Genomic DNA, 26,395 nt, shown 5'->3' on the forward strand with positions numbered 1-26,395 from the left:
TTATGCTTATGATTATTTTTATGACAGGGGAAGGATACAAATTAAAATCAGCCAAAAGAAGAGACACATAGGGCAGAGCCTGGGAGAGTTTCAAACTCAAAGTTTTCATTGTCCTCTAGATGTATTACCCTCTCAGCACTGATGTTTGACAATACTCACAGAGTATTACCAATCAGGGGTGTTGTCCTGAGCTTTGGTGCTCAAAGTTTTTTGGGGGGTTTCATTACATAGGCATGATTGATTGATTGATTGATTGATGGTCCACATGATTAAACCCAGCCTCCAGATCAACTGATGCAAGTGACCCAAAGCTTCCACCCTAAGTCATATGGTTGGTCTTTCTGAAATGGCCAGCACCTACTCTAAGACTATAAGATGTAGCCCAACCCACTCTAAGATCCAATGTGGCAGGCCACAACTCTAAACAAAGATATTCCTATCAGATATGACACTGATACTCTCCCAGAAGCCAAGGGTAAAGACTCTGTCCCTCTTTGGTGAAGGCCAAATTCTCTTCACTTTAAATCTAACATTTTTAGCTAATGCCCTCCTGTATGAGGCAATTTAAAGAGGACTCATTAGCTGATGGATTGATGAGTGGCCTCGTATCTGTCCAAAAGGAACTTAGAGTCTATGAGGGAGAGAAAAGCAACCAATTACAATGGGTGTAGTCTTGTGGGTGAAATAATATGGGCAAGCACAGGATGCAGTATGTTTCACCTATTATGGCCACATAAGAAATTACCTAAATCTCAGTAGTGGAAAGCCATCGTTTACTATGTGTGGATCAGGAACCGAAAGTCATCTTGTGTCTGCTCCATGATGTCTAGGACCTCAACTAGAAAACTTGAAGGCTGGGTCCTAAAATCCTCTGAAGACTCCCTTGTTCACGGATGCAACTGGCAGTTGATGCTGGCTGTCATCTAGGAGCCTCAGAACATCTCCACATGGACATCTCCATGTGGTCTTCAACATAAATTGCTTTGAGTTTTCTTAGAGCATAGTGGCCAAGTTCCAAAGATGGACACCCTGAGAGAGAGAGGGAGGACAAGTGAGCACCAGGTGGAAGCCGTGCAATCTTCTGGAATCTAGCTTTGGAGCCACATACGTCACTCCCCCTACATTCTGTTCACCAAGACAGTTTCAAAGTCCCATTCCATTTCTGCCTCAAGGAGCAGGAAATAGACTCCATATCTTGATAAAAGCAGCAAAATTCTAAAGAGAATGTGGCCACTGCTGTGGCCATTTCTGAGCAACACAGTCTGCTACACTGTGCAAACACATAGAAATGACATGTAACCTGCACTGGGAGGTGGTCTCAGGGAAGAAAACAAAGTGTGAATCATGACCGACAAAGTAAAAATTGCTTGATACTCAGTAAACAAGCGTAAGAAACAGAAACACAACATACAGCCATTTTGAAATCTCGAAAGACCACACACGCCTGTAAAGGATGAAACAGGTTAGATAGCAGGGATGAAAGGTGGTCTCCAACTTCTGCCCAGATCTTGGTAGATCTTGAGCTGCTCTGGCTCGTTCACTCTTAGCAAAGGGCAGTGTCTTTCTTTTCCACATTATTACACCTTGCCAGGAGTCCAGGACCCGATGCTCCATCCTGAGGATTTATAGATACCCATTAATGGAGGGCAGAAGGTGGGCAATAGAGGGTGGGCCACAGAGTGCAGTAGGTGAGGCTGAGCAATGTCCTGGGGCACAGCTCAGCCTGCTGCAGATGCTGGCCATGCTAATGTTTATCTGCACTGCTGGGCCATGAGGACAGCTCACAAGACAGTGACCCCATGGAAGCTAGAGGGGGGTCTTTAGGTGCACACCCTGCACCTTTTCATCTGGTACCTTCCTTCTTACCCTCTCCAGCTGAGAAATCTTGATCTTGTTTGAGGGTAGGATAAACAAAATAAAGCATGTATTCTATGCCCTACCTTATTATTGTCCTACTAATGGTATTTGAATTTAAAAATCAATATTTAGCACTTTTGTTTTCTGGCTTCATTCTTTCTAACCCAGCACTGTCCAAAAGCAATACAAAATGAGGCACAGACGTCATTTCAAATGTTCAAATAGCCACATTCGAAAGGTAAGAAGAAATAGATAGAACCAGTTTTAATAATATAATTTGTGTCTAAAATATTTCATTTTAAACATGTAATCAACATAAAAATCACTAATGAGATATCTTACATCACTTTTATACTAAAAAATCTGGTGTGTATTTTACACTTACAACACATCTCGATTTAGATGTTAAATACTTGATCAATATTTAGATTACATAAAATGTGGAGTCAAAAAGTAGATCCATATACCAAAGATTGTTCAAGATACACCCAAAAGTCTTCCAGTAATTGAATCCAGGATCAATTTTTAAATTTTAATTTAAATAAAATGAAATTAAGCATTTAATTATTTAGTCACACCAGTCACATATGACTAATTGAACAGCACAGTTTTAGATGCACACGCTGGGAAAGACCTCCAGAGAATAAGGTGGAAGGAACTTTAAAGACTGCCTGGAGGGGTTAGGCGATGCACAGAACAGCTCATCATTTAAAATATGTTCCATATATATATATATATATTTGTTCTAGGCACAAGGATACTGTACAAAATTAGTGGCTATTCAGCACCAAGTTTAAAATTTTAACATTACCAGAAATCAAATGGCCAAAAAGCAACAGACCAAATAGAATCACCTCTTATTAAAGAAAAGGATTCCTGGAAATCCCAGCCTGGGGTCAGCGCTGCAGTGCGGGGCTGGTTCTGGTGAGGCCAGGTGCTGTTCCAACCAGGATAGATGAGAACTGCCCTCCCACCACCACCCCCTGCATAAGGGCTAACTGGCATTTCTCTTGTGCTCTTGAGCTGGGTTCCTGCCTCTCCTGATCTAAGATGTGATTAAATTGAATTGCTTTCTAAATCTGTTATGTAATTTGTATGTAATGCCCTTACTATTGGGTTTGAATACAATTGCAGTAGGATACACTAATTGATTTGTTTAATTTTATTTTCCATCCTTTGAATTGAAGCCTTTGGGACTCAATATGTAAAGTAATATGCAAATTGGGACTTTGATGCAAGAAGACTTGGCAGTTTTTTAAAACAGGATTCAAGCATTACTTGGAATCATTTAAGAGAGTAATTTCAAACAAAGCAACCTCTACTTGTCCTTCTATGTGATTAAACTTTAGTGTGCACAAACATATATATACAAAACACACTAAAAGATCACTGACTGTTAATTGATTATATAGATCAAAGAACAATCATACATCCCCCATGATTTTTCTATCTCTAACCCTAATATAAAACAGAATAAGGTTTTATAGGTTTGCATAACTTTTCATAGAATGAATGAAGCAGAGAATAGTTGCAAAAGAGAAATCAGTCTATTAACAACTAGTGAGCAACTACTTTGGACTGATAACAATAACTAGTATTTACTATGTACTTACCAAACAGGCACAGTGGTCAGAATTTTATCTAGATTACTTTCCTTCTAGGGATTCAGTTAGGGACTTTCAGAGATACGTAGATGATAAAATGCACTCCCTGTATTCTAGAAGCTTAAAATTTAAGTGCCAAATGTTGGTATCAATCAAAAATGTTTTAGGAGTTGAAAGAAGAGACATCATTTGAACCCAAATAAGTTTGGTTTCCTATTTTCCTTATTGCCAAACTCTGTTACTGTGGATGCTACAGGCATGATTCTGATTCTAAGAGAAAAATAGCTTTAATACACAGCTAAGTTGATATTAAAGCAACTGGTCTTGGCCCTCCACTTCCTCCTTCCAAATAAATGCCATTTCTCTGGGTTCAGAAGAAATCACAAATTTCAAGCCCTGAATGTAATCTCTCCAGGGTTGTCACTGTTTCTAAAGCATGGCTCACGCAATAACAGCACTGGCAATTTCATCGCTCATCGCAGTTAATATATTTCAGTATGATCGAACCATAGTTTACAGGAAATTGCTAAACTATTGATGTCATGGATGAGGAAATCAGTACATGAGATAGCCAACTCCTAAAAATCTGAGAAAATGAGAAGTTGAGGGAATGGAGCTTGTTCAGTTGCTGAGATAGCATTAACAGTGTGAGTGCCGTGGCTAAGAGTTCAGCTTGGAGAAGATGGGTAAAGGCAGACCCATGGCCTCAAAGGGCAAGAAGAAGCTTCCTTAAGTCTAGATGTCACTGGTGGAGTGAGGCAAGCTTTTTCTTGGACATATGTGAGGTCTCACGGGACATGAGCAGTTTTAGAATTTGGGGGGTGGGGTTTAAGAGTTTTAGAAGTAAAGACATCCATATCAGTCTGCTCAGGCTGCCATAATAAAACACCAGACTGTGTGGCTTGAACAACAGAAATGTGTTTTCTCATAGTTCTGAAGGCTGGAAAGTCCAAGATCAATGTCCAGTAGGGTTCAGTTTCTTGTGAGTGCTCTATCCCTAGCTTGCAAATGACCACCTTCTTACTCTGTCCTCACATACATCCTCTCTCTGTTTTCCTCTTCTCATAAGGATACCAGCTCTATCAGATTAGGGCCCTGTGCTTTTGATCTTACTTAATGTTAATTACCTCCTAAAAGCACTATATTCAAATACAGTGACATTGAGGGTTAGGACTTAAACATCTAAGTTGGAGGGGGGCATGGGACACAAATTAGTCCATAGCAATGTCCAAAGAGCAAGAAGTCTAACCTCTTTGTCTTTCAGATGAAGAAACTAAAGTCACTCTTCTTATATACTCTTTTTCAGCAAGAATTAAGGGCTAAAAATAATTCAACAGGTGCTAGGTGCCCACATTCTAAAATAAGGGGCTAAACTACGTAAGTTGGATGTGCTGAGAGACTGGAAACCATGCTAACATCACATGGTTACCACTTTCAAGCTACACGAGAGGAGACAAAGAATTCACATAGGTGTTAAGGATGTTGGAGAGAGGGGATTTTAATGCAGATGTTGGGCAGAGAGGATATTGAAGAGAAAATATTGTTCCTGAGCCGCATGGTGTCTCTCTCCCACTTCAAAGGGGGAGAATAATGGGCACTTTCTCTCCAATGAGATGCAGCAAAAACTTGGCAAGTGACCCCAGGAATTTGACAGACAGAGACACTGGTGCCTGACTCTCAAGAGTGTAAGTCTAAAACTGAAAGATTATGGCTAGATTAGATTGCAGCAGAGTAAGGAGAAAGGACTCTACGGGGAGATGGCTGAGCTTTATATCAAAGACAACCACCCCACAGAGTAAATTGACCTCAACAGAAGTTCAAGAGGCTGCAGTCAGAGGTCCCCAGTGCAGGACCTCTAATGAACTCACCAAAGGGTCCCATGAGAACAAGTGCCAGTTACTGTGTATCTGCTGCATAAAGAGCTCACTGGTGTCAGATTCTAGAGTAACCACTCTATGTGTTCTTTATCCCTTGTCCCTGAATTTCCCACACCCTCCCCTCCTGAGCCTGACCCATCAGGGATCAGAAGCAGCAACTGGCAGAATGGGGGAGGAGTGAATTTCAGAAAATGCAGTGAGCACTTTTTGGACTTATCATCACAAAATGTTTTGTTTTAAGGTGGTCTTTATCAAGCTGAGCACAGATGCATGAGTAACCCCAGCAAGATCAGCCTCAAATGCTATATCTCATTGCTAACTACCATGCACGTACAAATATACCTCAAAGTTGTTTACCTATAATGATACCTAAAACTTTGAATAAAACTTCAAGTAAGTTAAATGAATTTTATGTGTGGAATGCTAACTGTACTTGAAAATAAATATGTTCCTGATATCTTGTTGACAAAACACCCAGGGATAGAGAAAATGTTGGTGAGCTAGAAATCAGAGAGACCTAACTTCTAGGGCCAGCTCCACAACTAACTTTTTCTAGGGCCTTGAGTAAGTCTCTCTGGGCCTCATTTTCCCCATCATTAAGAGCAAGATGTTGGACTCAATGAGCTCTATGGTTTTACGATTTTTTTTTAATTCTTCTCTAAATCTTTCAGTATCTCACAAACAAAGGCATTTATTTGAAATTTTAAAATCCTAGAAATGATACCTCAATTTCACAGTTGAATAATTAGGGACCCAGAGAAATTCAGAAAGTTTTCCATTGTCACACAATGAAAGAGTAGCAGTGCCAGAACAAGAAGCCAGTTCTTCGGAATCCAAGGTCAAGAGTATTTCCAAACACCATGCTGCCTTTCTACACAAGATGGCATGATTTCTCAAAGACTCTTACAGCTATTAACAAACATCATCCACAGCTACTTCTGGCTGCCCAAGGCCATCTGTATGACTGTGATAGATTGTAAAACTGTCACAAGTTCATCTCTTTCCTGTATCTAGGACCCCTGCCATACAACCATGAGTGCCTCCCATTCTGACTCTGGGCTCAGCCAACAGACTCCCCTTGGGCAATGGGACATTAGCAAATGTGATCCAAGCAGAAACTTGACAAGCACTTGTGTGGTAGGGCCTGTCCTCTTTCTGGCTGTCCTTAGAACTCTGAGTCACCATGTGAATGAGCCCAGACTAGCCTGCAAGATAATGAGGGACATGTGACCCAGTCATCCCTGGCACCCCACCCACCACCAGTCAACCCCAGAAGCAGAGCAGCATAGCGACCAGCAGCTGACTACAGATGCATGAGTGTGTCCAGTTAGGATCAGCAGAAGAACCATCTGAGCCCTACCCAAATTGCTGAACAATAGACTCCTGAGTTAAAGAAATGGCTTTGGTTTTAAGCTATTAAGCTTTGGATTGATTTATAACACAACACAACAAAGTATATAAATATACATATGTATAATCTATATATATATACACACACACACACACACACATACATACATATTCCACATATATATATGATATAACTCCCCAAGCAAACTCTCAAAGGGATTTCTGCATGAAGCTGATGGCTACAACTAATTAGTGCAATGAGAGGATAAAGTTATTTTAAAGTTCCAAAGAACCCAGCAGTCAATAGCAACATGTTCTGTGTCCAGGTGATTAGTTTACAAATCTAAGCAGGTCCTTGACAGTCTAATATTTCTCTGAAAATCTTTAGGGCCAGGTTTCACAACAGCACTTGGTTGCATATTCATTCATATGCACTGTTTTCCCATTTTCTTAAAATGCCAGTAGTTCCAGGATTTACTATACTTTTATCAGATTCATATCTCAAGACTAAACTTGAATTCTACCAAGTCATCAATGAGATATTATGAGAAAAAAACAAATGAAGTACATGCTAATTCTTCTCAAAAGCTAGGTTTATAACTGAGTATTTCAGTGAAAAACTCACTTGGCTTCTAAATTTATCTATACTACTTTGACCGAGCCACTGAGAAATTACTTCTGATATATAGGCTTGTGGGAAATATTTTGTGTGTTCATTTGAAAATACCTAAAAAGGAATAAAAATTTCAAGAGCAGATTGACTTAACTAATTTATGATCTCCTAATTTAGCAAAAATGCTAAAGCAAAAGCAATTCTATGAATTACAGTAGCATGTTTATGCTGTGTTTTGATACTGTAGATTTTATCTTTTTTTCAACTGAACTTTGAACATGCTCTAACACCTCTGCTGTGAAGAGATGAACTGAGAAACAAGCAGAATATTAAACATCCACTTATATGCTTCCCCAGGGAGTCTTCTGCTAATATTACACATTGCAACAACATTGCTTGAATGGTTTAGTAATGGCAGCAAAACAGAGTGAATGCTACATATAATGACCGGTTATTTATACTCTGCCTAACTTCTAGATAGCTTTAGAAGCCTTACAGAGATACACTTAAACCACTAGTAATACAAAAAAAAAAGAAAATGAAATGGGACAAACTGCCTTTGGATATGTGAAAGAATCGGAATGATGTGTTTTAATTCCACGAGAACTAAACTGTGGATAGTTGTCCTGTGAGTCTAAATTTATAAACATCTACATCCTATTTTTGTTCCAGGGCTTAAAATATATCCATGAGTATGTCAAACCATTATTTCAGGTGAAAAGAAAGTCCTGACTTTAAAAGTAGTAATCAGTGTATCCAACCCAAGACCTGGTGCATCTTGGCATTCCCAGTTCTCCATGAAGAACTTCCTTCTAAACCTTAGTGCCTGAGAAAGTTAGAACTGAAAGAAAAGGATGGGAGAAAAGGGAGAAACATAGAGATGGTAGAATAGCAATGATTACCCATTTTCTCATTTGCAAACTTTATCTGGGAGGGTAAAGATACTCTATGTTGACTTCTTGACCTTCCACTTGCCCACCTCTGAGGTCAAATATCTATCAGCAAACTGTCGATCAGGTCAAATATCTTGTAGTAAAAATACATATTTACATGGAGTTTTTATGGAAACACAAACTTGATAAAATATATCCAATGAAAGGCAAATTCTCAGACTGGAATACATCCTTCTATTCCTGGAAGCTGCCCCAACCCACACCTACCTAAATCCTTTACATATCTAATTTTAACCATATCTAGACTCAGATATATTGTATTCTTTGGTCAGTTTGTATAATGACTCAAAAATGTTGTGATTTATATTCTCTCTGCTATCTTCTAAGGAAGGTAGATTTCCAAAAGATATCTGGGGTATCTTTTTTCTGTTGAATGGAGGGATGGGTGAAGGCATGTAAGTTTGGATGAGTTGGGGCATAGATATGTTACTCTGAGTAAGAAAGATCCAGGGGTTGGGGACCAGAATTGGGAAATGTACAGACTATGGGAAAAGTGAAGAGGTAACAGGAAGACCAACACGAAAGGGCCACACTGAGACTTAGAAAGAGAAGACCAAGGAGGGGGGTTGCAGTACAAAGCTGATTGTCGTGCACTGTATTTTCACCCCTCACTCCCTTCTATATATCCTCAAGGAAATCAGCGCCACTCATCAATGCCTGATGGAGTCCATTTTCATCTTGAAGAATGCAAAGAAATACTGCATCTTACTTGGAAGGTAGTAAGTATGGGAGTGGGAGGCACAAAAACAAAGATGAATGTGAAGGCAGACATCATTTGGGGTATGTATGACACAAAAATAAATTATCCACTTTTTCATTTATTTTTTAAAATTATCAGGTACCTAATGCCTTCCAGAAAATTCATGCATAGGTTATATCAGGGATCTTCTGGTTGCAAGTGATAGAAACTAATGATTCAGAAAAAAAGAGACCCTCTCTTTCTCAGTTTCTGTACATCAAATCTCAAGAGTCTCTAATTGGCCACGGTTATTCACACATCCCTGAATAAATTACTGTGTCCAGGAATGTGGAATACTCTGACTGATCCAACATACAATTGCCTCTAGAAATTAATAAAAGTTAATGAAATGAAGAATCAATGACTTTATTTTGTTTTACAGTCAGTTTCCATTTTTACCTCTTTAACTGTATTATAAGCATTTTAAGGACAGAAATTAAACATTATTAGTCTTTGAACCCTCAGCACCTAGTATAATACATGAACTAATATAGGCACTAAATAAATGTTTGATAATTGAATTAATGAATATTCTGGACCATTTGCTCTTCCTCTTTCTCCAATGCTCATTAGTCCCATCCCATCTTCAATAGTCCCCTCCCCAGCCTACACCTTCTTCCACTTCCCTGAGAATAAAAGATTAATTGTAAGTAATCAACCTTTTCATTTGTAACATCTCAGAAGTTGGTGATTGGTTGAATACATTTTATGAAAAACTAGTAGAATGTTCAATTTTAGGTAAATTCATAATTTAAGCACAAATTTAAGTACCTAAATCACATGAAAGTTATACTTAGCTTGGAAACATTTACAAATTTCAAGTTTATTTCAAGCCCTTAAGAACTTACTGCTGCAAAATATGCTGCAACTGTAGCTTATGATCTCAGCAGAAAGCCTGATTGACTTATGCCTTATTAATCTAACTGTCCCTATTCATCATTCCATGTTTAAGTAATGCGAAGTTTCATCAAGGTTGCCAAAAGACAATGTTAATTGTAAAAACGGGAGGAAAAAACAAGTTGCAATGACATTGACATATTTTTAATATAAGACATCCCATCAAAAAGTTTGTTGTTCTCATTTGAATAATTTATTAAGATTGTGTATGTGTGTTTTCGTGTGTGTGTGTATATATATTTATTTACTTGTACCGTGTGTATGTATTTCCATTATAACAAAAGGATTGAAAACAACAGTATCTTTAATAAAACAGAAGTATATATTTTTTTTCTCACAAAACAGTTCAGCTAGAAGATCCAGGGCTGATATGATTGCCACAAGCATCAGAGACCCAGCTCCTTTTATCTACAGCCCCTGAGGACTTCATGCTCACATTCCAGCCAGGAGGAGGCAGAAATACTTCCTTGGGCAAATGTTACTTCTTTCTTTTAAGGGCACAGTATGGATATTGCACCCATCACTGCTGCTCTTATTACATTAGAACTTAGTTGCTTGGTCACAGCTAGCCACAGAGAAGGCTGGGATACAATCTTTAGGTAGGTAGCCATGTGCTCAGGTAGATATCTTTTAGTATATGTATTTCACTAGAAAGGGAGAACAGCTATTGGGGGATAACCACAATCTCTGGTAGTGTGTTTGGTTGTTGTTGTTGTTGTTGTTGTTCCTTTATAATAAAATGAGATTTTTGTTCCAACTATCTATCCAATAAAGATTCAAACTTCTATAAAATCTCTGTAGTCAATTCACCAAAATCTGTTTTAGCCAGGGTTCTCCAGAGAAACAGAACAAATAGGAGAGAGAAAGACAGAGAGAGAGAGATTGAAAGAGAAAGAGAGAGATTGAGAAAGAGAGAGAGATTGAGAGAGAGAGAGAGAGACAGAGAGAGAGATTGAAAGAGAAAGAGAGAGAGATTGAGAGAGAGAGAGAGAGACAGAGAGAGAGAGAGATGAGCAGGGAGTTATTAGGGGAATTGGCTCACTCAATTCTGGAGGCTGAGAAGTCCCGTGACAGGCCATCTGCAAGCTGAAGAGCCAAGGAAGCTGGTAGCATGGCTCAGTCTACGTCCAAAGGTCTCGGAACCAAGGAAGTCAATGGTGTACCCCTGTCTGAAGCGGAAAGCCCAAGAGCCCAGGGGGCCACTGCTGTGAGTCCCAGAACCCAAAAGCCAGAAAACCTGGAGTTCTGATGTCCAATGGCCAGAGAAGAGAGAGAGCAAGAATGCACCCTTCCTTCACCTTTTTGTTCTATCTAGACCCCCAGCCAATTGGATGGTGCCAGTGCACATTGAGGGCAGATCTTCCCCTGCCAATCCACCAACTCAGATACCAATCTCCTCCAGAAACACCCTCACAGATTTACCTGGGGCAACCCAATTATTCTAATCAAATGCCAAACCACCAGGGTTTCCTTTTCACAAAAGAGGGACAGCCTCAGTACTGACTGAAGCATTGAGAATAAATAATGCAATGATTAGGAATAAATAATGCTTTACCAGCAATCTGGGTATCCTTTAATTCAGTCAAATTGACAACCAAAATTGACTATCAGAAGTCCACCCCTTGTCAACTTGGTACCATACTCACCTCTTTAAACCACACTTAATCTCCAAATAAAGACAATAACAAGGCTATAGTTCCTCCTAGCATGATACAATTATCCTGTGTACAACCAAAAATACACTAATCCCTTTTCCAGAAGAGGAAATAAAGTCCTTAAATGATGTTTACTCCTCTTCTGATATCCCACAATGTAAATATTATGATATAAAATTAACAATACTTAAATACTCATATAAACTCAATACATTTTACATTATATGAGAAAGGAATTAGGAAGAAAGAAAAAGATATTTTCTTTGCATATACATTTATATATATATACACACACATACATACATATTTATTATATATATATACACTCACACACATACATGTATATGAATACATACAAAAATATTATTAACAAAATAGAGAGAAAGTACTCATGGCAATTACAGACCGCATGTCTGTAACTACTAATCATGTGGTTGTAGCTGGTATTTATAACCACCTTCTTCTATTACCCAATCTATATTCTCTTTCTCTTCAGCAAGCACCTCAGCTAATTATGGTTCTTTACCTGGCAGGGTGATCCAAACCTTCATTCCTGAAGGATCTGAGTCATTCCTAGTCCTGCCCAAATATGGTTGTTGTAATTTCCCATTGATCTTAATCACAAGGCCTGGCAATACTAAGAGACTCTCTGAGAGACATCCTGTATTCCCGACATACTCTTCCTTACTTCCATTGTGGAGTAGCAGTCCACATCAATCACCCCAGCCAACACCTTTACTCTCCTCTCAGCCTGCTGAGTCAGAGGCGTGAGGACCCCAGAGTGGCCAGGTGGCAGTCTTAACTTCCAGCTCCATGCAATCTTTGCTGTGTCTCCTGGTGGGAGTAGTTTTCCCTCTGGGACAAAGACTGCCAGACCACCAGAGCATAAAGTTGTAAGAACCAGAAGCAAAAATTTTGCCAGTGGGTCATTAGGGGTAATGGTGAGTAATGCCATTCCCATTTCATCTTAATCCCTAGACCCATGGCTTCTGGCTATGCGAGAAACAGTAACAATATTGGACACTAATTCAGAGCATGTACAGCCTTCTGGAGAACATGGTCCAGGCCCTGAAAAGACTTGTCACCTAGCTGGCACTGTAACAGACTGATGGGGAAGATGGTAAGACCAGTGAATTCCAAGAGCAAGGGCCCATTGCGGCACTTCTTTGGCTGTGAGTAGGCTGTGTGTGCTATCACCCTCAGGACACTGAATGAGAAAGATCAAACAGCAATGCCCATAAGTTAACATAAGATGAGATGAGAGGCAGGGATGTTTTATTGGCACTGTACAGGAAGTGTCATGGCAGCACAATGGGGTTTTATTTTTCAACTTGAACTTGAAAGACAGAATGACTCTGTCAAAAGCAATGCTAAATAAATGCTCTTCCCAACATCACCGCTGTCAGCAAAACATAATGGCAGAGAGAACAAACTCCCAAAGAAAACCCAGAAGCACCAGGATCAGATGAGAGAGAGATAAATATGACATCTTTTCCTGGGGTTGAAAAGGAAAGTAGGGGGCAACCGCTGTCCAGATTATAGTTTGGGAGAAGTAAAGCTTTCTGGAGAAATAAATTTGTAACTATTTAGTATTAAAAGACCATATTTTGAGTATGTGCATAAGAAAATATTTATTATAAAATTTCTTGATGTCAGAAGCAGACTTTTTTTTTTTTTTTTTTGACAGAGTCTTGCTCTGTCACCCAGTCTGGAGCACAGTGGCATGAATATGGCTACCTTCTGGGATCAAGCGACCCTCCAGCCTCAACCCTGACACACCTGGCTAATTTTTGTTTTTTTTTTTTTAATAGAGACAGTCTCACCATGTTTCCCAGGCTGGTCTTGAACTCCTGGGCTCAAGTGATCCACCCACCTTGGCCTCCCTCAGTGCTGGGAATACAAGCATTAGCCACCATGCCCAGCCCAGAAGCAGACTTTTTTTTTTTTCACCCAGGCTGGAGTGCAGTGGCACTATCTCAGTTCACTGCAACCTCTGCCTCCTAGGTTCAAGCGATTCTCTTGCTTCAGCCTCCCGAATAGCTGGGCACCTGCCACTATGCCCAGCTAATTTTTTATTTTTAGTAGAGACAGGGTTTCACCATGTTGGCCAGGCTGGCCTTGAACTCCTGACCTCAGGCGGTCCACCCACCTCGGCCTCCCAAGGATGCTGGAATTATGGGCATGAGCCATCGTGCTCAGCCAGAAACAGACATCTTAAAATAGCAGTGAAGTGAAAGAATGCATGGGACCCACAGAGGACCACATTCTCTGCCACAAGTTGGCCAGGCCTTGGAAAAAAGTAATCCAGTATGGCCTCGCTAACAGCTGTCATCAGTCCTGCAGCAAAAAAGACTGCAGATCATCATCAGGTACCACTCTGCATATTCTTTGTAAATTGTTATACATAAATATATTTAATTATCTGTAGTTTTCATTGCAGAGGTAGTTTAGTCATTCTAAACAGGCTATTTTGCCTTCTTCATAAAGCCACAAGGTAAAGAGCCCCTCTATCCAGACTTCTACTTTAGGAAATACTACCGCAAGCACCCAGAGATGAATGTATAAGGATGTTTATTGCATCCGTACACAACAGAAATGCACATGGTCATTAAAAAGAAGAAAGCAAATAAATGTAGAGAATAGTCTAATTTATTCTCCTAAATGCTCATAAATGCATATAACCTTTCTGAAAAAATTAGAGGGAGTGGGGCAGGGACTTAACACCTTCACCTTCTTACATTCTGAACTATTTTGAGTTTTTATTATAAATAAACATTAGTTTTTTAAACTAGCTAATAAAAACAATTCCTTCAAGGCACTGGCATATAAATATCTGAAATGACAAGACGTCCTTCCCCCAGGCCATGATTCTAGAACAGGCATTACCAGGTCAGCAGTATCTCCCAAAGAATATTGCCTTCACAGGATATATTGCTGTCTGATTCTAACAAATGTTACATTGGCAGCTAGAAATCCCTGGACTTGAGGATGTGGCCTCAATCTCACCAATCATCCTTAATGTAAGCATCTTTTTATTTTCTCCATTATGAAAAGGGACCCTGAGGTATCTCTTATGCTCCCAGCAGCCAAATCCAAAGCTCCTGGCTGCAGAAAGTCTTGGAAAATGCTATGAGAAGCACATGTGGGGAAATGATCGAACCCTTGAATTCAGAATTGTAGAGGTTCATCCTTCTGGCATGAACTCTGAAATCTGAAAGTTCTGAGCTCTTTTCCTGTCTCCACCACATCTTAGGTATGTAGCCCTGCACAATTTATTGATTTTGTCTCTGCTTTGTCACCTGTAAGTCACCATACTATAGCCTAACTCATTTAGACCTTGTGAGAATTAGGTTAGTGAATGCATGGAAAGCTTTTCACAAGTACCTGAGCAAAGTCCTGTGATTCCTGTAAGCCCCAGCCAACTATCTAGGTGCAGGTTTTCCTACAAGATAATCAAGCCACGCGCCTGGTTTATGTTAGCCAATGTCTATCAATGCTAACAGTCTACAATATATTAAGTTTTCTATGGAAGTCAGAATGAAGAGAAAACATAAATGAGACTGTCATCATAGAACCTGAGTCAACAATTCAACTCAATATTTACTCAGAGTCTACTATTACAAAACACAGTGATTAGCTGAAGATTTTTAAAAATACACCATATTCTACCCTTCAGGAGCTCATAAACTTATGGTAAAGCTAAGTCAAAAGTGAATTTTTTTTTTTTTTTTTTTTTTTTTTGAGACGGAGTTTCGCTCTGTCGCCCAGGCTGGAGTGCAGTGGCGCGATCTCGACTCACTGCAAGCTCTGTCTCCCGGGTTCACCCCATTCTCCTGCCTCAGCCTCCCGTGTAGCTGGGACTACAGGTGCGCGCCACCATGCCCGGCTAATTTTTGTGTTTTTAGTAGAGACGGGGTTTCACCATGTTAGCCAGGATGGTCTCGATCTCCTGACCTCGTGATCCGCCCGTCTCGGCCTCCCAAAGTGCTGGGATTACAGGCGTGAGCCACCGCACCCGGCCAAAAGTGAATATTCTTTAATTCACAACCAAACAGCATGCTTATGAAAGAATAGAGAAGGGAAAGCAATTTCAACTGAGGGAACATGAAGAGATTTTATGGAGGAGTTATGATTTGAACTAAGTTTTGCAGAATGGCAGCTTTGAAGGAAAGAACATCCAAAGGAAATAGAACAGTGTGTGTAAAGATGTGGAGAATGGGGAATGCAGAGTCTATTTGGGAATAAGTTTACTAGGGCTGCCACAACAAAATATCACAGACCATGTGGCTTAAATAAGAGAAATTTATTTCTCACAGTTCTGGAGGCTGGAAGTCCAAGATCAAGGTGTTGGCAGGTGTAGTTTATTCTGAGGCTTCTCTGCTTGGTTTGCAGATGGCCACCTTCTCACTGTGTCCCCACATGGTCTTCAGTCTGTGCACAAACACCTCTGGTGTCTCTTTGTGTGTCCAAATTTCCTCTTCTTATGAAGACACCAGTCAGATTGGATTAGGGCTTACTCTAAAGACTTCATTTTAACTTAATTATCTCTGTAAATACCTTATCTTCAAATATAGCCACATTCTGAGTTACTGAGAGTTAGAACTGCAATGTACAAATTTTAGGGAAATACAGCTCAGCCCATAACACTGTGACCTCTGGCCCTCCAGAATTCATGTCCTTCTCACATGCAAAATACACTCACTTCCATCCCAACAACCCCAAAATCTTATCATATTCCAGCATCAACTATTATGTCCCAAATCTTATCTAAATATCATCTAAATCAAGTTTGAGTGAGACTCAAGTTTGATTCATCCTGAGGCAAATGTTTTGTCCACCTGTGCACTTGTGAAACTAGACAGGTTATCTGCTTCCAAAACACAATAGTGGGACAGGCATAGCATAGACATTCTCATTTCAAAATGAAAAAATCAGAAAGAAGGGGTCATAAGTCCCAAGGAAATCTGAAACCTAGCAAGGCAAATTCCATTAGACTTTAAGCCTCCTTAATAGTCCTCTTTGGCTCTGTATTCTGTCCTCTGGCCCACAGAGATGACAGTCCCAACTTCCAGGCTCACCGGTTCAGCAGTGTCACCTCTGCAGCCCTGGTATCTCTTCACTGGCCCAAATTTTCTCTTCTTATGAGGATACCAGTCAGATTGGATTAGGGACCACCCTAAAGATTTCATTTTTAACTGAACTCTTTTAAGTCCTAATCTCCAACTACAGTCACATTTTGAGATGCTGGGGGTCAGGACTGCAACATGGAAAATTGGGAGGGATACAATTCAGCCTATAACAAAAACAAGTAATGTGATGGAAGCAAATAATGCATGAGAAAGCACATGGGAAACAGTAGATAAAATAACAGGTAAAATAATGCAAACATTGAGTTCTTATTACAAACCAGGCACTATTCTAAGAGCTTGTTTACACAAAGTCACTTAAGCCTCACAATGGCCCTACAAAGTAGGTATTATTGTTATTCCTATTTTCCAGAAATGAAACTGAGGCACAGAAAGAAGAATGGAACCAGGAGCTCCCATTCCAAGATTAATGCTCTTAATTTCTACACTGTATTATCTGAGGGAAAGCAGAAAGTGGACATGTTATGGAGCACTCTCAAGGCCAATCTTAGAAGGCTGGGCTTAATTCTGTAAGAAATGGAACGCCAATGGTAATGAGCAAGGGAGTAAAACAATCTTTTTTTCTTTTTTCTTCTTTTTTCCGTTTCCTTTCTTTTCTTCTTTCTCTTTCTTTCTCCCTTTCTTTCTTTCTTTTTCTTTCTTTATGAGAACACCAAAAGTAATTTGTAGAATGGACTGAAATGGAAATAAACCAGGGCATCATTATGTTGTCTAAGGAAGATTATAGAAACTTTGATTTCTAGTATTGGATGTAGGTCACCTCATAGAAAACACAAAGTAATTTTTGTAATACATGAACAAAGTCCAATGATTTTAAGAGGACAAGTTTATTACCATCATTACAGGTTCATGATGGGTTCTAAATAATCCACCTAATTGTTCTGGTTCTTTTTCTTTCCCTTATATTAATAGCAAAATATCAGTGGTAAGAACTCATTTCTTCTTAATAATAGTATTAGCTATTTAGCCATGGTAATGTTTAGTGTGTGTTTAGTTGGCTTTTATTGTTGCTGTTTCCTGAATTGTATCATTTCCTTCCCACATCAACTCTGTGAGGTGATTTTTGCACACGTGGAAACTGAAGTATAAACAGGATTGATACCTTAGTGAAAAGCATGGTGGCCATAAAATAGACATTATCATATTAAGGTCTAACTACCTATGGAGTCTGAGCTCTTGAACACATGGCAGAATTTTTAACAATTTTATTGGGGTATGATTGGCATGTAATAAACCATACATATTTAAAATGCATAATTTGTCAAGTTTTGACATAAATATATACCTGTGGAACCATCACCAAATCAAAATACTGAACATATTCCTAGGACTTTTACTAATTTTATCATATAATATACACCCTTTTTACTGGCTTCTTTTACTCAGCATTAAGACCTTTGAAATTCCATCCATGTTGTTGCACTTCCATTCATTTTATTATAAGAAATATTCCACAATTTCTTTATCCATTCACACATTGATGGACATTTGGGTTATTTCCGGTTTGAGGCTACTACAGAAAAAGCTGACATAATCTTGGTACAAGTTTTTGTGTGGACATTCATTCCATTACTCTTAGGTAAATGCCTAAAAATAGAATGGCTGGGTCATATGGTAACTTTACGTTTTTAAGAAATTGCCAGACTCTTTCCCAAAATGGTTGTATCACTTTATATTGCCAGTAGGGAATAAGAGTTTCTCCACCTTCTTGTCAACAATTCAAATGGTCAGTCTTTAAGTTTAGATATTTCAATAGGCAGGTAGAGGTATTTCACTGGGGTTTTAATTCGCATTCTCCTAATGACTAATAATGTTGAGCATCTTTTCTTATTTGCCATTCATGTCTTTTTCGGTGAAGTGTCTGTTCAAATATATTACCCACTTTTTAAATGGGTTTATTATTACTATTATGAGAGTTTTGACGGTTCTTTGTATATTCTGAATATAAGTACTTATCAGATATTCAACTTGCAAATACTTTCTCCTAGTTTGTAGTGCCTTTTCATTCTCTTAACAATATTTTATGAAGAGCAGAGGTTCTTAATTTTGATTAAGTCCAATTTATCCATTTTTTTCTTTTATGGATCATGTTCTGGTGTTGTTTTTTATGGATTATTTGCCTAAATCATGCTCACAATGATTTTCTTCTATTATTCTTCTATAAGATTTATAGTTTTAGGTTTTACAATTGTCTGTCATTCATTTTTAGTTTATTTCTTCCTAGTTCATGGTATATATCCAAGTCCATTGTTTCGTACATGGAGATCCAATTGTTCCAGCAACATTTGTTGTAAAGGCTATCTTTCCTCCATGAAATTGACTTTGCCATTTAGAAAAAATTTGCCATATATGTGTGGGTCAATTTCTGGACTCTATTATGTTCTGTTAATCCATATGCCTATCTTGACACTAATATCATACTGTCTTGATTAATATAATTATATAATAGGACTTCAAGTGAGAAAGGGTAAATTCTCCAACTTTGTTCTTATTCGATATTGTTTTGGCAAGTCCATATCCTTTACATTTTCATATGGATTTTAGAATCAATTTTTAAATTTATACAATTTAATTAATTTGTTGACAGTACTGAGTCTTCCAATTTGTAAACAGATGTATCTTTCAACTTATTTAAGTCTAGGTATTTTATTTTATTTGTGACTATTGTAAATGGTATTACTTTTTTTTCAGAATGGTCACTCTTGGCATACAGATATGCTACTGACTTTCATAGGTTGATTTTGTAGCCTGTGACTTTACTGAAATCGTTTATCAGTTCTAATAGTTTTTTGGTTAAGTCTTTAGGTTTTTCCAAATATAAGATCATGTCATCTGCAAACAAGGGTAATTTGACTTCTTCCTCTCGAATTTGGATGCCCTTTATTTCTTTCTCTTGTCTGATTGTTCTAGCTGGGATTTCCAGTATTATATTGAATAACAGTGGTGATGGTGGGCATCCTTGTCATGTTCCAGATCTTAAAGGAAAGCCTTTCTGATTTTCCCCATTTAATATGATACTAGCTGTGGGTCTATCATATAAGGTTTGTATTATGTTGAGATATGTTCCTGCTATACCCAGTTGTTTGAGGGTTTTTACCATGAATGGATGTTGAATTTTATAAAATGCTTTTTCAGCATCAAATGAAATGATCATATGGTTTTTGTCCTTCCTTTGGTTGACATGATAGATCACATTGATTGATTTGTGTATGTTGAACTATCTTTGCATCCCTGGGATAAATCCTACTTGGTTATAATGAATGATCTTTTTAATATATTGTTGAGTTCAGTTTGCAAGTATTTTATTGAGGATATTTATATCAAGACTCATCAAAGACATCCGCCTGTAGTTTTCTTTTTTTCATGTGTCTTTGTCTAGTTTCGTTATCAGAGTGATACTGGCCTCATAGAATCAGTTTGGAGGTATTCCCTCTCCTCCTCTATTTTTTAGAATAGTTTGAGTAGGATTGGTATTAATTCTTCTTTAAATGTTTGGTAGAATTCAACAGTGAGTCCATCAGGTCCTGGGCTTTTGCTTAGTGGGAGACCTTTTATTACAGCTTTGATCTCATTATTTGTTATTGGTCTGTTCAGGTTTTGGATTTCTTCATGGCTCAATCTTGGTAGGTTGTATGTATCTATCTATTTCCTCTAGATTTTCCAATTTATGGTCATATGGTTGCTCATAGCCAATAATGATTTTTTGAAGTTCTGCAGTATCAGTTGTAATGTTCCTTTTTCATCTCGGGTTTTATTTATTTGGGTCTTCTCCATTTTTCTTTGTCAATTTTATCTTTTCAAAAAAAACCAACTGTTTGTTTCATTATCTTTTGTATTTTTTTCATTGCAAATTCATTTATTTCTGCTCTGATCTTTATTATTTCTTTTCTTCTACTAATTTTGCATTTGCTTTGCTCTTGCTTTTCTAATTCCTTCAGATGAATCATTAAGTTATTTATTTGAAGTTTTTCTTCTTTTCTGATGTAGGCACTTATAGCTATAAATTTCCCTTAGTACTACTTCCACTGTATCCCATAGGTTTTGGTATGTTGTGTTTCCATTATCATTTGTTTCAAGAAATTTTTCAATTTTCTTCTTAATTTCTTCTTTGACCCACTGGTCATTCGGGAGCATATTGTTTAATTTCAACGTGTTCATATAGTTTCCAAAATTCCTCTAGCTGGTTTCTAGTATTCAATTGTGGTCAGACCTCAAGCTATGAAACTGCTACAAGAAAACATTGGGCAAACTCTCTAGGACACAGGTCTGGGTGAAAAATTCTTGAATAATATCCCACGAGCGCAGATAACCAAAGCAAAAATGCAGAAATGGGATTACATCAAGTTAAAAAGCTTCTGCAAGCAAAGGATACAATCAACAAAGGAAGAGACAACCCACAGAATGGGAGAAAATATTTGCAAACTACCTATTTGATAAAGGATTAATAACCAGAATTTATAAGGAGCTCAAAAATTCTACAGGAAAATATCTAATAATCTGATTTAAAATGGGCAAAAGATCTGAATAGACATTTCCCAAAAGGAGACATACAAATGACAAGTAGACATCTGAAAAGATGCTCAACATCATTGATCATCAGAGAAATGCATATCAAAACTACAATGAGATATCATCTCACCCAGTTACAATGGCTTTTACCCAAAAGACAGCAATAAGAACTGCTGGAAAGGATGTAGAGAAAAGGGAACTATTGTACGCTGTTGGTAGGAATGTAAACTAGTACAAACCCTATAGAGAACAGTTTGGAGGTTCCTCAGGAAAACTAAAAATATGATCCAGCAATCTCACTGCTGGATATATACCCAAAAGAAAGGAAATCAGTATATCAAAGAGATATCTGTGCTCCCATGTTTATTGCAGCACTGTTCACAATAGCCAAGATTTGGAAGCAACCTAAGTGTCCATCAACAGATGAGTGGATAAAGAAAATGTGGTTCTTGTACACAATGAAGTACTATTCAGCCATAAAAAAAAATGAGATCCTGTCATCTGCAACATCATGAATGAAACTGGAGGTCATTAAGTTAAGTGAAATAAGCCAGGCACAGAAAGGCAAACTGCATGTTCTCACTTATGTGTGGGATTTAAAAATCAAAATAATTTAACACATGGAGATAGAGAGTAGAAGGATGGTTACCAGAGGCTGGTAACGATATGGGAAGGTGTAAGGGAAATGAGGATGGTTAATAGACACAAAACAAAAGTTAGAAAGAGTGAATAATACATAGCATTTGGTAGCACAACAGAGTGACTATAGTCAAAATAATTTAATTGTACAGTTTAAAATAACTAAAAGACAGTGAGCCGAGATCATGCCACTGCAGCCTAGGCAACAGAAAGAGACCCTGTCTTGAAATTAATTAATTAAGAGAGTATAATTAGATTGTTTGTAATACAAAAGATAAATGCTTGAGGGACTGGATACCCCATTTTCCATGATGTGATCATCACACATTGCATGCCTGCATCAAAATATTGTCTATACTCCATAATGATATACACGTACTATATACTCACAAAAAGTAAGAATGGATTTTGGATTTTATCTAATGTTTTTACTGCATCTTTTGAGATGATCACATGAGAGCATTTACTTAGTCTGTTAATATGATAAATTTCACTAAATTTCATCACTTGATTTTCAAATGTTATACCCGCCTTGCTTTCCAGAGACAAACTCCACTTGATCATGATGCATTATCATTTTTACATATTATGGCATTCAATTTGCTATTTTTAAAATTAGAGATGGGGTCCCACTATGTTGTCCAAACTGGAGTGCAGTGGCTATTCACAGTGCTATCGGTTTCCCTCTATGTACTGCTTCAGCAGCATCTCAAAAATTTTGATATATTGTGTTTTTATTTTCATTCAGTTCAAAGCATTTTCTAACTTCCTTCTTTATTTATTCTTTGAAACATGGGTTATTTAGAAATGTGTTATTTTGTTTCCAAATTCTTAGAAATTTTCCAGATATTTTTCTGTTATTGATTTCTAATTTATTTCTATCATGGTTAGAGAAGGTACTTTACATGACTTGAAGCCTCTTAAATTTATTGAGATTCATTTAGTAGTCCAGACATAGAATATCTTGGTAAATGTTCCTTGTGCTTTGAAAGAGAATGTGTATCCTGCTGTTGTTGGGAAAAGCTCCCTATAAATATCACTTGGGTCAGGTTGGTTGGTAGCGTTATTCAAGTCTTCTATAACCTAACTGATTTTCCATTTGTTCTATTAACCATTAAGAGATAGAAAATCTCTGACTATAATTGAAATGTTGAAATCGCTCACTCTAATTATGGATTTGTATTTTTTTCTTACAGTTCTTTCTGTTTTTGTTTTGTTTTTTTCATGTAGGTTGAAGTAGTGTTATTTGGGTCACAAATATTTCAGATTGCTATGTTCTCATGTTGAGTACATGAGGCCAGGAGGGGAAAACTAGACATATACTATTAAGTTTCTTTTATTCTATGTTCTGTGGTATAATATCACATGAAGGTAAACTATGATAAGCTAAAGATGTACACTACAAACTCTAAAACAACCAATAAAATAAGACAACAAAAACATAGTTAACATTAAAGAAAGAAAAGAGAATTCATTTAGTAGTCTAGACATAGAATATCTTGTTGGTAAATATTCCTTGTGCTTTTAAAAAGAATTTGTATCCTGCTGTTGTTGAGAAAAGTTCCCTATAAATATCACTTGGGTCAGGTTGGTTGTAACACCTTTAACAAATGAAATTATTGCAGTATATTATATTATATTATAGTATAGTATAGTATAGTATAGTATAGTATAGTATAGTATAGTATAGTATTTAAAGGAGATAAAAATTATATATATAAAGGTAATGCCTTTAACAAATGAAATTATATTATTTATCCTTGGGAAAACTCCTTGCTATAAAATCCATTTTCTTTGATACCAAGGGCCATTTCAGTTTGTTTGTTTGTTTTTAATTAGTGCTAACATGGTGTGTCTTTTCTATCCTTTTACTTTTTGTGCCTTTACATTTAAAGTTGAGGTCGGGGGACTGGAGGCAGTATACAGTTAGGTCTTTTTTTATATCAAATCTGATAATCTTCCTTTTAATTACATTGTTTAGACCATTTGCATTTACTATGGTGATTGACATGCTGATGTTTAAATCTGCAGTCTTACTATTTGTTTTGTATTTGTCCCATCTCCTTTTTGTTTCCTCTTTTCTGCTTTCTTTGGAATTATTTGTCTAATTTTTGTTATTCTATTCTCTCTTCTTTGTTTAATGTTAACTTTGTTTTTGCTGTCTTATTTTATTGGTTGCTTCAGAGTTTGTAGTATACATCTTTAGCTTATCATAGTTTACCTTCGTGTGATACTATATCAGAGAATATAGAATAAAAGAAACTTAAAATAGTATATAGTTTTCCCCTCCTGTTCTTTGTGCTATTATCAAAAATTTTACTTATACATAGGTTTTAAACTCCAAAATACATAGTTATTATTTGTAATTTACACAGTTGTTTGTGATTTAAAGAAATTTAAATAATAAGAGAAAAAAGTGTTTACCTATGCAGTTACCAGCTCTGGACCTTTTATATAGATCTCAATTTCCACCTTGTATCATTATGTTCTGCTTGAAAGTCTTTCTTTCAATGGTTTGGGCTTTTGTTTGGTTTGGTTCGCTTTGGTAGTACAGGTCTTTTTATGATTAATCCTTTCAGTTTTTTTAATATATGAAAGCATATTTATTTCATCTTTATTTTCAAATACAGGCAATCCTTATGCTGCCCAGTTCAAATATAAATAGATTTCAGTTACCACTGTTTAGCTAAAAAATTACCACTCTTTAGTAAAAACAGTCCGCCAATAACATGGTTTAAATTTCAGCTATCATGGTATATGAACTATGAGTAATTGCATAAAATACAAATTTTGCTACTAGCTCCTCAGACCATTAATGAGTAAATGACAGTCAGCAAAGCATGTAGTTATGACGCCTCCTTGTTTCCTAGTGATAAACTCATGTAATGTTGCATAAAAATGAATACTTCCCCATCTCTACTAAAAATACAAAGATTAGTCAGGTGTGGTGGCATGCACCTGTAACCCCAGCTACTTGGGAGGCTGAGACAGGAGAATCACTTGAACCCAGGAGGAAGAGGTTGCAGTGAGCTGAGATTGTGCCACCGCACTCCAGCCTGGGCAACAGAGCAAAAATCCATCTCAAAAAAAAAAAAAAGAAAGAATACTCAAGAAAGGGAATTGGCAAAAATAATAATAATAATAAATAAAAAATAATGCAGGTACCACAAAGAAACCAAAAGTAATAATGTTGGAATGATGGAAATGCAAACAACATGAATAGAGTTAGCAAAGAACTAGCTGACTGCGGAAATGTTGACATTGCCCCTGTTTGAAGGACTCTAGATATGCAGCAAAATGAGATTAGTGAAGGTGAACGTATTGACAAATGAGTAAAGTGATTTTCATAAAAAAAGAAAGATGTCCAGGGGAAGTGATACCAAAAATTTCACATCAAAGGAACTCTTAAAGATATTTCAAACACTGAAGGAGAAATGGATAAAATATTAGAAGTTAATCTGAACTAGAAGAAGTATGGCAATTTACCAAGGTATAGAAAAGATGTTCATTTCATGTAGTAAGTTACATAAAAAGAAGGCAAGCATTGTTAAAACTACTCTTGGTAAATTTTTTACAAAGAAATAAACACATTAATTTTCAATGTGTTTAACGTTTCTGATTACAGTGACCCAATTAGATGTTAGTTTTACTATTTTTTTATACATTTATAAGTGACATTAAGAAAGTTTTTAGTATTTTGGTAAGAATTCTTAACAGTCAACTGGGCACAATGGTTCACTCCTGTAATCTCAGCACTTTGGAAGCCGAGTCAAGCAGACTGCTTGACCTCAGGAGTTTGAAGCCAGCCTGGGCAACATGGTGAAATCCCATCTCTACAAAAAATACAAAAAACTAGCCAGGTGTGGTAGTGTGTGCTTGTGGTCCCAGCTACTCAGGAGGCTGAGGCGGGAGGTTCACTTGAACCTTGGATGTCAAGACTGCAGTGAGCCAAGATCGGGTCACTGCACCCCAGCCTAGGCAACAGAGTGGGACTCTATGTCCAATGTCTTGAGAACTATGGTTTCATATATTTTATACAATATTTCAGTTGTTTCAGTTAGGAAAATAAATTCAGTCTCCAACTTAGCCAGAAGTAGAAGTCAAAGTATCTAAAACTTGTATCTGGATTTTTCAAACTATACCTCAGTTCTTCACTTGTTTTAGAAACAAATTCCTCAGTCTTCATTATTCATTTTCTAGTATATCTTTTTTGTGATTTAAATAAAACTTAAAGGACTATTTGTATGTAATATGTCCTAAGATTTAAAAAAAAACCCAACTATAAAAGAAACTAATAGAACACTAAAAGGAATGATACACACAAAAGACCAAATGGAAACATTAAATGTGCTGCTTTAGATATCCCACCTTCATTACCAGCATGTACCAGCAGTTTATCATTTGATGAAATGTTGGAGGGAAAGTTACAAACCAATAAACATTTTAAATTTGCTTCCCAAACTTTTACAAATGACACATGCCAGATTCAAATATGTGCACATTTCTGCCACATAATACTATATGAGGCAGTTACTATAAGCCTGACACTTGGGTG

This window comes from Pan troglodytes, chromosome 3 (assembly GCF_028858775.2).
Source record: "Pan troglodytes isolate AG18354 chromosome 3, NHGRI_mPanTro3-v2.0_pri, whole genome shotgun sequence".
Taxonomy (NCBI): Eukaryota; Metazoa; Chordata; class Mammalia; order Primates; family Hominidae; genus Pan; species Pan troglodytes.